The following is a 12,368-nucleotide window of genomic DNA, read 5'->3' as shown; positions in this document are numbered from 1 at the left end:
GTGCTTCAGGTTGAAACCAAAGTAATCAAAACTGCATGAAGAAAGAAAAATCTTTGATATAAGCAAATACATGGGAAATTACAAAAGCTAGTATTGATGTAATTTTGGTTTATTATTTATTATTATCTGAAATGAAGTGAAATAAAATGAAAGTTGCTTAGTCATGTCCAGCTCTTTGTGACCCCATTGACTGTAGCCTACCAGGCTCCTCTGTCCATGAGATTTTCCAGGCAAGGGTACTGGAGTGGGCTGCCATTTCTTTCTCCAGGGGATCTTCCCAACCCAGGGATCAAACCCAGGCCTCCCACATTGTAGGCAGATGCTTTACTGTCTGAGCCACCAGGGAAGTTAGAGGGGCAGAGTTGTATGCTATTAAAGTTTGACTGGTATAAATTCAATTTAAGAGTGATAACTTTATAATGCTATGTGCAATTCCCAAGATAAACACAAAGAAAATAAGTATAGGATATACTCAAAAGGAAATGAGAAGGGAATTAAAGCATTTCACTAAAAAAATTTATAAAATAAAAGATGACAACAATGAAAGGAATGAAGGGGGAAAAGTTTTAATACAAATAGAAAACAAACAGCCAAAGCTAAGCCCTCCTTATCAGTAATTACTTTAAATGTAAGTGGATTAAACCATCTTATCAAAAGTTAGGGATTGACAGAATAAATTTTAAAAAGCCGATGATCCATGCCTTCTATAAGAGACTCACTATAGATCTAAAGACCCAAAGAGATTGAACATGAAAGGATAGAAAAAGATACCTGATGCTAGGAAAGATTGAAGGCAGGAGGAGAAGGGGACAACAGAGGATGAGATGGTTGGATGGCATCACTGACACAATGGACATGGGTTTGGGTGGACTCCAGGAGTTGGTGATGGACAGGGAGGCCTGGTGTGCTGCAGTTCATGCAGTTGCAAAGAGTCGGACATGACTGAGCAACTGAATTGAATAACCAAAATGTGGGTAGTTGTATTAATATCAGACAAAATAGACTTTAAATTTTAAAAAAAGATGACAAGATGGGGGAGAATGGATATGTGCATATTTATGGCTGAGTCCCTTTGGTGTTTAGCTGAAACTATCACAACATTTTTAATTGGTTATACCCCAATACAAAGTAAAAAAGTTTAAAAAAAATTACAAGAGGCTATAATGAAAGTTTCAATAGAGCAAGAAGCTATAACAATTATAAACATGTATGCACCTAATAACAGATCCTCAAAATATAAGAAGCAAAAATTAACAGATTTGAAGGGAGAAACAGATAGTTCTACAAAAATAAGGCAAGATTTCACTTTGGCAATGGATAGAACAACTAGATAGAAAATAAGTTAGGAAACAGAGGACTTGAACAACCAATAAATCATCTAGATGTATATAGAATACTTCATCAAACAAGAGTATTAAAAAAAAAGAAAAATAACAATATATGATTTTCTCAATAGCAGGTGGTACCTTCTCCAGGACAGACAATTTCCAGGCTAAGCAACAAAAGCTCAATATATTTATTACTTGTGTTTGGCTCTGCTGGGTCTTCATTGCTTTGCACAGGCTTTCTCTGATTGTGGAGAGCCAGGGTGATTCTTCGTTGTGGTGTGTAAGCTTTTCATTGTGGTGGCTTCTCTTGTTTTGGGGCACAGGCTCTAGGGCGTGTGGGCTTCAGCAGTTGTGGCACACAGCCTAAGTAGTTGTGGCACACTGGCTTAGTTGTTCCACACCATGTGGAATCTTCCTGGACCAGAGATTGAAACCATGTTCCCTGTATTGGCAGGTGGATTCTTATCTGCTGTGCCACCAGGGAAGTACTCAATATGTTTAAGTATATATTACACAAAGTATCTTTTCCAACCACAGTGAGATTGTTATAAATCAACTACAGAAGGAAAACTAGAAAATTCACAAATATGTGGAAACATATTCTTAAACAACAAGGGAGTCAAAGAAGAATTACAAAGGAAATTATAAAATACTTGGAGAGGAAAATGAAATCACAACATACAAAAACTTTTGGGATGTAACAAAAGCAGCGCTAAGAGGGAAATTTATAGGGATAAACATGAAAAAAGGAAGGTCTCAAGTCAACAACCTAACTTTATGCCTTGAAGGAACTAGAAAAAGAAAAATTAAACCCAGTTAGCAGAAGGAGAGATCAGAAAAATTAGAGCAGACATAAATAAAGAGTATAGAAAATCAGTGAAACAAACAGTTGACTCTTCTGTCCAAATCAACATAATTGACAAAGAAAAAAGAGATTACTCAAATTACTAATTCAGAAATCAATGTGGGAACTTTACTGCTGATTCTATAGAAATAAACAGGATTAACAAAAACACAAATTTGAAAAGATATCTGCACCCCAAGGTTCATAGCAGCATTATTGACAAGAGCCAAGATATTGATACAGTCTTAGGGTCCATCACAGATGAATGGATAGAGAAGATGTACAGGACTTCCCTGGTGGTACAGTTGATAAGAATCTACCTGCCAGTGCAGAGGATAAGGGTTCTATCCCTGGTCTGAGAAGACTTCACAAGCCCCAGGCAACTTAAGCCAGCACGGCTACCACTACTGAAGCCCGTGCACCTAGAGCCTCTGCTCCGCAAGAGAAGCCACCGCAATGAGAAGCCTGTACACTGCAAGGAAGAGTAGTCCGCCCATGCTTATTACAACTAGAGAAAGCCATGCACATCAGCAAAGGCCCAGCACTGCCAAAAGTAAACAATTAATTTAAAAAACGAAGAAGTACACACACATAAACCATGGAATACTACTTAGTCATAAAAAGGAATGAAAACTTGCCACGTGCAGGGACATGAATGGACTTGGATCTTTTCAAAGTGAAATAAGTGAGACAGAGAAAGACAAATACTGTATGATATTACTTAAATGTGAAATCTAAAAAATGCAACAAACTAGTGAATATAACAAAATAGAAGCAGATTCCCAGATATAAAGAACAAAGTAGTGGTTACCTGTGGGGAGAGGGAAATGGCCATGGGGCAATATAGGAGTAGGGGATTAAAAGGTACAAACTATTAGGTATGAAATAAGTTACAAGGATATATTGTGTAACACAGGGAATATAGTCAATATTTTATAATAACGATAAATGGAGTCCCTTTATAAATTGTGAATCACAGAATAGCTGGGTGGATAGGTGGGTGGATGAATGAATTGGTGGGTGGGTAGATGGATGGATGAGTGAATGGGTGATGGGTGGGTTGGTGAAAAATAACTGTGAATCACTATATTGTACACCCATAACTTATAAAATATTATATATCAACTATACTTCAAGTAAAATTATTTTCTAAAAAAAGTGAACAACCATATACCACCAAATTGGTAACTTAGATGAAATAGAAAAATTCCTGAAAACACAAAACATATGAAAACTGAATAACAAAGAAATATAAAATCTGAATAGATCCATAATTAGGATAGAGAACAAAACAGTAATAAAAAACCTCACGATAAAGAAAAGCCATAGACCAGATGGCTTCACTGGTGAATTCTACCAAATTGGAGAGTTGATGGAGAAGGAAACAACCCACTCCAGTAATCTTGCCTGAAAAATCCCACGGACAGAGGAGCCTGGAGGGCTGTGTTCCAAAGGGTCACAAAGAGTTGGACATGACTGAGCAACTAAGCGTGAAGAATTGATATGTCCCTGAGGCAGACCAGTAAAAGTGTCTTGCTCAACTTGCCAACTGAAAGAAAACTGATTCTGGTGGTTCACATTGATAGGTATGGCGAAAAGCCACATGCCGAATCAGTAGATGCATACCAGCTACCAGAAGGTATGATAATTTGCTTAAGCAATGAAACCACATCTGGTACATCAGCTGCAATTGAGGTCAGTTCAGTTCAGTCACTCAGTCGTGTCTGATTCTTTGCAACCTCATGAACCACAGCATGCCAGGCCTCCTTGTCCATCACCAACTCCTGGAGTCCACCCAAGCCCATGTCCATTGATTTGGTGATATCATCCAACCATCTCATCCTCTGTCATCCCCTTCTCCTCCTGCTCTCAATCTTTCCCAGCATCAGGGTCTTTTCAAATGAGTCAGCTCTTTGAATCAGGTGGCCAAAGTATTGGAGTTTCAGCTAACATCAGTTCTTCCAATGAACACTCAAGACTGATTTCCTTTAGGATGGACTGGTTGGATCTCCTTGCAGTTCAAGGGACTCTCAAGAGTCTTCTCCAACACCACAGTTCAAACACATCAATTCTTTGGTGCTCAGCTTTCCTTAGTCCAACTCTCACATCCATACATGACCACTGGAAAAACCATAGCCTTGACTAGATGGACCTTTGTTGGCAAAGTAATAGCTCTGCTTTTTAATATGCTGTCTAGGTTGGTCATAACTTTCCTTCGAAGAAGTAAGCGTCTTTTAATTTCATGGCTGCAATCACCATCTGGAGTGATTTTGGAGCCCCTCAAAATAAAGTCAGCCACTGATTCCACTGTTTCCCCATCTATTTGCCATGACATGATGGGACCAGATGCCATAATCTTAGTTTTCTGAATGTTGAGTTTAAGCCAACTTTTTCACTCTCCTCTTTCACTTTCATCAAGAGGTTCTTTAGTTCTTCTTAACTTTCTGCCATAAGCGTGGTGTCATCTGCATATCTGAGGTTATTGATATTTCTCCCAGCAATCTTGATTTCAGCTTGTGCTTCTCCCAGCCCAGCATTTCTCATGATGTACTCTGCATATAAGTTAAATAAGCAGGATGACAATATACAGCCTTGACGTAGTCCTTTTCCTATTTGGAACCAGTCTGTTGTTCCATGTTCAGTTCTAACTGTTGCTTCTTGACCTGCATACAGGTTTCTCAAGAGGCAGGTCAGGTGGTCTGGTATTCCCATCTCTCTCAGAATTTTCTACAGTTTATGGTGATCCACACAGTCAAAGGCTTTGGTATAGTCAATAAAGCAGAAATAGATGTTTTTCTGGAACTCTCTTGGTTTTTAATGATCCAGCGAATGTTGGCAATTTGATCTCTGCCTTTTCTAAAACCAGCTTGAACAGTGGGGCTTAGGAAGCATCACTACGAACAAAGCTAGTGAAGGCGATGGAATTCCATTTGAGCGATTTCAAATCCTGAAAGATGATGCTGTGAAAGTGCTGCACTCAATATGTCAGCAAATTTGGAAAACTCAGCAGCGGCCACAGGACTGGAAAAGGTCAGTTTTCATTCCAATCCCAAAGCAAGACAATGCTAAAGAATGCTCAAACTACTGCACAATTGCACTCATCTCACACGCTGGTAAAGTAATGCTCAAAATTCTTCAAGCCAGGCTTCAGCAATACGTGAACTGTGAACTTCCAGATGTTCAATTGAGGTCACCACCTGGTTAATTTTACAGTGATCCACTGTCATTCTTGAAGGTCCATCTGTCTTTGCACAGGCCAGACAGGCAAGTTGAATGAAGATGTGGGAATCACCACTCCTGCATCTTTCCCTGATGATGGCATTTATTTCTGCCATTCCTCTAGAAATGCAGTTTCAGTTTACTACCTTCCTAGGTAAAGGCAGTTCTAATGACGTCCACCTGGCCTTTCCCACTGTGATAACCCTCACTCCACAGTCAGAGAACCAATGTGGGGATTCTGCCAGTTGCTGAGTATGTCTTTTCCTTTTACGTATTCCAGAACTGGCAAAATAGCCACAGGATGGCTTCAGGGACCCACTGAGCCCACTGTGACATAGACCTGAACTAAAACTCTACTGATCACATGACTTCCATAAGTGCCTACACTCTGACTGGTAGATCACAATGATATTCTTGATCTCCTAGAATTAGCATCAGTTCAGAGCCAGTATCCACGAGTCCCCAGAAGGTTTCATTATTTCCTATTCTCCAATACACAGTCATCCTAGTAAAAGGCCAGGTCTCTTTGAAGAAGACTTGGAGAAGAATTAATAGCATGAATTTCTGACTGTGTCCTTCCTCAAAGGAACCCATCTGCTCCTTCATTCAGGGGGTTCTGGGTCTGTAAACTGCCTTAAGTCTGAGAATTGATTGAGGAGCCATGATTCTCTGTTGTTATGATTCAGATTAGACTTTGGTTCACTTGACCTAGAAATTTTCCACTTATGCAGATCAAGTAAGAGTTTAGTAAGTGAAAGTCACTGGGTTGTATCCAACTCTTTACAACCATACAGTCCATGGAATTCTCCAGGCCAGAATATTGGAGTGGGTAACCGTTCCCTTCTCCAGGGGATCTTCCCAACCCAGGGATCCAGCCTAGGTCTCTCAAATTGCAGGTAGATTCTTTACCAGCTGAGTCACCAGGGAAGCCCAACTTTACTTTTGGTAGAAATACTACAATCAACTAGCCAATGCCATAGCTCTTCATAAGTCATACTATTCTGACTGGTGTCTGACTGGACTCTGCTGTGCATTATGTAACCATGCCCACTCGGCCTTTGGTGGATGTATGCCCCCACTTGGCCCTTGCTACCTCAGGATCCAATTACTCCCAATGTTTTTAGATTTTCCAATTCCACTATAAGGTCCGGCCTACAGAAAAGAGTGATCACAGAGTTCTCCAAGTATGCCAAGGCTCCTCTTATAAAGTTATTTCTCACAGTTGTGATGAAAGATGTGTCTTCTGGATTCTCCCAGGGTGGCTGAATAGATCTTAAATCCACCTTAACATTCCAGTCTTGCTAATCCTTCTAATTATTCCCTGCATTAAACCAAGACAAGTCTGGCATGTCTAACTTATTCACTGTGTGTGAGTAACTTTTTGGTCCATGTTTCAGCGAACCAACCAAACAAACTGTTAGAGCCTTTTCTAACTCACCAAGCTGCAACGTTAAATACTAAATCTTGCTTTAGTGAGTCTACATCAGTTAGCCTGATCCAACTTTATGTTTTTTAATACAGTTTTAAAAAATTTATTTATTGACTGTGCTGTGTCTTCGTTGCTCTAAGGACTTCTCTCTAGTTGTGGCAAGAGGGGACTACTCTCTAGCTGCATTGTTCAGGCTTCTCTTCTCTTGTTGCTGAGACAGGCTCTAGGGTACTCAGGCTTCAATAGTTGCGGCTGAGGGCTCAGTAGTTGCAGTTCCCCAGCTCTAGAGCACAGGCTCAATAATTGTGGCTCTCAGGCTTAGTCACTTGCAGTATGTGGGATCTTCTCGGTCCAGGGATCGAACTGGTGTTTCCTACATCGGCAGGCGTATTCTTTATCACTAAACTACCCGTGTGTGTGTGTGCGTGCCTAGTCACTCAGTCGTGTCCACCTCTCTGAGACCCCATGGACCATGGCCTGCCAGGCTCCTTTCTCCATGGGATTCTCCAGGCAAGAATGCTGGAGTGGGTTGCCATTTCCTTCTCCAAAACCACCAGGGAAGCTCCAACTTTATGTTTCTTCTGTCACTATCCCACACCCACACCTTCAACATCCATTCCCATACATATTCCCTGGACTTCCATCTGTACAAATTAGAAAATTCAAGTAGGTCTTTTGGAGTGTAGTGCACTTCCTCATGGGTCACACTTTATAGCTTGTCTTCAGTGGCTTACTGGATTTTAATCTAGTTCCCTGGTGGCTCAGAGGTTAAAGTGTCTGCCTCCAATGCGGGAGACCCGGGTTCGATCCCTGGGTCGGGAAGATCCCCTGGAGAAGGGAAATGGTAACCCACTCCAGTACTCTTGCCTGGAGAATCCCATGGACAGAGAAGCCTGGTAGGCTACAGTCCATGGGGTCGCAAAGAGTCGGACCCGACTTCACTTTCACTTCACAGGTCTAGAAACAAAGAGATGTTGTGGGAGTGGTTTCTGAGGGAGCAGCATTATCTTGCTTGGTACAACTGCCTCAGGAAAGGTCATTGTAGTTTCCTCAGACAATACAGGGTTAATCCTCTGAGACAGGTGTGGAGCAGCCATTCTCATTGGTGTTGGGTAAAGAGGCAGCTTCTCTGGCAAAGGAAACTCATCATTACTTAGAGCTTTCAATATTCCAGGCTGTAACAAAGTCTTTGCATACATCCCCATTCCAGTTTTCAGGATCCCAGTCCTTTTCAATGTTCTCACTGTAACATCAGCCACCCAGTGACACTGGGAGCTCAACTTGTACTGCAATTCAGCAAGTCAGAGAATGAGTTTCTTGGTTTAATTTTCATCAGTTAGCTGGCGCTACAGTTCCTCAATAAATGGAAAATAAGATTACCATATGATGCAGCAGTTCTACTCCTGAGTATACAAAGAATTGACAGCAGACGCTTAAACAGATATTTGCACTTCTTTGTTCATAGCAACATTATTCACAATGGCAGGGAGGTGGAAGCAACTCATGTGCCTAAAATATGATATATACATACAATGGAATATTATTTAGCTTTAAAAAGAAAAAATTCTAACAAATGCTACAACAGAGATGAACTCTGAAGACACACTAAACGAAATAAATCAGGCACAAAAGGACAAATACTTTATGATTTCACTTACATAAGGTGTCTAGAGTAGGCAAATTCATAGAGACAGAAAGAAAAATGGTTTTTGCTAGGGTTTAGGGGAAAAGGAGGATGGATAGTTATTGTTTAATGGGTCAGAGTTTCTGTTTGGGGTGATGAAACATCACGCCAGGATTTCTTGTCCTTCACTATCTCCTGGAATTTGCTCAAACTCATGTCCATTGAGCTAATGATGCCACCCAACCATCTCATCCTCTGTCGCCCCTTTCTCCTCTTGCATCAGGGTATTTTCCGATAAGTTGGCTCTTCACATCAGGTGGCTAGAGTATTGGTGCTTTAGCTTCAGCATCAGTCCTTCCAATGAATATTCAGGGTTCATTTTATGGTTACATAACACTATAAATGTATTTAATGCCAATGAATTGTACAATTAAAAATAGATAAAATCACAAATTTTGTTATGTATATTTTATCAGGATAAAAATTTCAAAATAGGTTAACTGCTTGTTTCAAACAAAAATAATTGGAAAGTAATAGACATTAAGTTTATAATACATGTAGAAGTATGATATAAAGATCACATAGGCCAGGAGAGGAAAAAAGGAGAATACTGCTGCAAAGTTTATACACTGCTCAAAATTGGTGTAATACACTTTAAGGTAAATGGTGATAACCTAAATATATACCCTATGAACCCCAAAGCAACCAATGAAAAGTAAAGTATAGCTAGTAAACCAATAAAGGGGAAAAAAAAAGGAAATAAAGTGGAATCATAAAATATATTCACTCTAAAAGAAGTCAGAAATAATAAAAGGAAACAAACAAAAAACATGGGACAAACAAAACAAATAGCAAGATGGTAAATTTAAACTTAACCATATTGATAATTGTATTAAATATAAACGGTCTAAACATCCAATTAAAAGGCAGAAATTGTCAGGCTGGATGAAAAAGAAACTCAGTTATATGCTTCTTGTAAGAAACCCATTTTTAAAATTAATTATTTATTTACTTATGGTTATGCTGGGTCTTCATTGCTCTCAGGCTTTCTCTAGTTGTGGCAAGTGGGGGCTTCTCTCTAGTTATGATACAGGGGCTTTTCATTGCAGTGGCTTCTCTTGTTGCAGAGCACAGGCTCTGGGCGCACAGGCTTCAGTTGTTGTGGCTCACGGGCTTAGTTGCTTTGAGGCACATTGCATCTACTGGGACACAGACTGAACCCATGTCCCCTGTGTTGGCAGGTGGATTCCTATACCATGAGGTATAGGTATACTGTTCCTATTCCTATACCTGTATCACCATGAAAGTCTATGTAAGAAATCTATTTTAAATATAGTAAGCCAAATATATTTAAAGTAAAAAAATAAAAGAAGGGAAAGGAGGACTTCTTGGAGGTTCAGGTAGAAGACTCCATGCTTCTATTGCAGGGGGACATGAGTTCGATCCCTGGTTAGGGAAATAAGATCCAACATGCTCACAGTGTGACCAAAAGAAAGGAAAAAGGAAAAGGATGGTAATACTCATCAAAGGAAAGCTACAGTGGATATAACAAAGTTTGTTGAGTTACAAACAAAGTTTGTTTTAAGTTACAGAGAAAAGTATATTGTGGTTTAGTCGCTAAGTCATGTCTGACACTTGAGACCCCCAAGGACCGTAGCCTACCAAGCTCCTCCATCCATGGGATTTCCCAGGCAAGAATCCTGGAGTGGGTTACCATTTCCTTCTCCAGAGGATCTTCCCAACCCAGGAATTGAATCTGGGTCTCCTGCAGGCAGATTCTTTACCAACTGAGCTACAAGGGAAGCCTGAAAAGTATATTACTAGAGATAAATAGGATCATTCCATAATAGTAAAGTAGCCAATTCATTGAGAAAACATAACAATTCTAAATGTTTAGTCACCTAATAATAAAGATTTAAAGTACATGGGGGAAATTTGATAGACTATCAGAAGAAATAGAAAATTGCACAGTTATAGTCAAACACTTCTATATCCCTCTTTCAATAAGTGATAAAGTTGAGGAAAAAACAACAAACAAGTCTTCAAGAAGACTTGAACAATACTATCAACTGATTTGAGGTAATTGTTATTTATATTCAATAACAGGATGAAAATTATATTCAATGGCATACATAACATTTACTAATATAGACCATATTCTGAGCCATAAAACAAATTTCACGAAATTCACTAGGTGTCAGATCATAAGAAATAAGGTCTCTGACCCCAGTGAAATTGAATTTGAAATAAATAAGAGCAAGAAGTCTCCAAATATTTGGAAACTAAATAAATAACACTCTTCTAAATAACACATGGGTCAAAGAAAAAACTAAAAATGAAATTATAACATGTATAAAACTGAATGAAAATGAAAACACAGCATTTTCATTTGCAGAGGGGGAAATATATGGAACAAAACGTTAGCAAAACAAAAATGTTAACAAGCCAAAGCAACTAGAACCTGTGCTCCACAATTAGAGATACCACTGCAATGAGAAGCCCATGCACCGCAATGAAGAGTAGCTCCTGCTTACTGCAACTAGAGAAAGCCCTGGCACAGCAACAAAGACTCAGCACAGTTAAAAACAAAACAAAATTAAAAAAATGTTATCAAATCAGTGACCTCAGCTTGTCCTTAAAGAAACTAGAAAGAAAAGAAGAGCAAGTTATACGCAAAGCAAATAGTTTATTCCAAAAGCGTAAGGTTGGCTTAACATTCACTACTGAGGAAAATTAGACCTAAATAAGTGGAGAGATATGCTGTGCTCAGGGGTCAGAAGAGTCAATATTGTTAAGATTTCAATTCTCCCTAAATTGATATACAAATTCAATACATTCCCAATCAAAATACCAGTAGGCATTTTTCCCCCAGTAGAATTTGACAGATTGATTCTAAATTTCGTATGGAAAAGCAAGGGAGAAAGTAGTTTGAACAAAGACAATTTTTAGGTTACGAATGTTTAAGTATTGAGAGAAATGCCCAAGAAGAGGATAAAGAGTTAAAAGGCAGATGTCAGAGAAGTTGGGCACAACGAAAAAACTACAAAGTTGAGGAACTAAAACTACATGATTTCAGGAATTATGAAACTTCAGTAATCAAGACACTGTGGTAGTGGCATAAAGATAGTTAAATAGTCAAGAGAACAGACTGGAGACTCTGTTAACTCACACATATATGGTCAACTGACTTTCAATTAAGGTGCAAATGCAATTTAATGGAGAAAGAGTAGTCTTTTCAACAAACAGAGCTAGAATAATTGTTTTTAAAAAAGAACTTCGATCCATATCTGATATGATATACAAAGATTAAAACAAAATGGATCATAGACCTAAATGTAAAATCTAACAGTATAAAACTCCTAGAAAAACACGTAAGAAAAAATGTACTGTCTTTGTATTTCTCTTGGCCAATAAGCCCCTCTTCTATGAAGTGTTCAGGGGAAAGAAAAGGAGCTAGAAGGCAATCACATTTCTTCTTATAAATAACTATTTGATAAAAGCTCAGTGGACAACAAATGAAAGCTATTGACTAAAATTAGATATCAATATTAGCTATAGAATGATTTTTTTTAATCACAATCACCCGATAACACGTGATTCATTTCTTAAAAAGCTTGATTAACTCTGATATGAAATTGAAAGCGATTAATATAGAATTGGAGCTTGTGGGGACTTCCCTGGTGATACAGCGGACAAGAATCCACTTGCCAATGCAAGGGACATGGGTTTGATGCCTGGTCTGGGAGATTCCACTTGCTGCAAAGCAACTAAGCCCATGTGCCACAATTACTGAGCCCGAGTTCTAGAGCCCGTGAGCTGCAACTAATGTGCCCTTGAGCTATAGTTGCTGAACATCTGTGCTGCAAACACTGAAGCCCCTGCACCTAAAGCCTGTGGCCTGCAACAAGAGAGGCCACCACAGTG

The 12,368-nt window shown here is 39.2% G+C and overlaps 1 protein-coding gene across 1 annotated transcript in view; it reads right to left on the bottom strand.

Annotated features, from left to right (window-relative positions):
- Positions 1-12,368, bottom strand: part of FAM186A (family with sequence similarity 186 member A) — a 137,163-nt gene that overhangs the window by 121,033 nt on the left and 3,762 nt on the right. The window lies entirely within an intron of this gene.

The sequence above is a fragment of the Ovis aries genome, chromosome 3 (genome assembly GCF_016772045.2).
Source record: "Ovis aries strain OAR_USU_Benz2616 breed Rambouillet chromosome 3, ARS-UI_Ramb_v3.0, whole genome shotgun sequence".
Classification (NCBI taxonomy): domain Eukaryota; kingdom Metazoa; phylum Chordata; class Mammalia; order Artiodactyla; family Bovidae; genus Ovis; species Ovis aries.
Note: the sequence above shows the minus strand (reverse complement) of the source record. Positions and strands in the feature narration are given on the sequence as shown.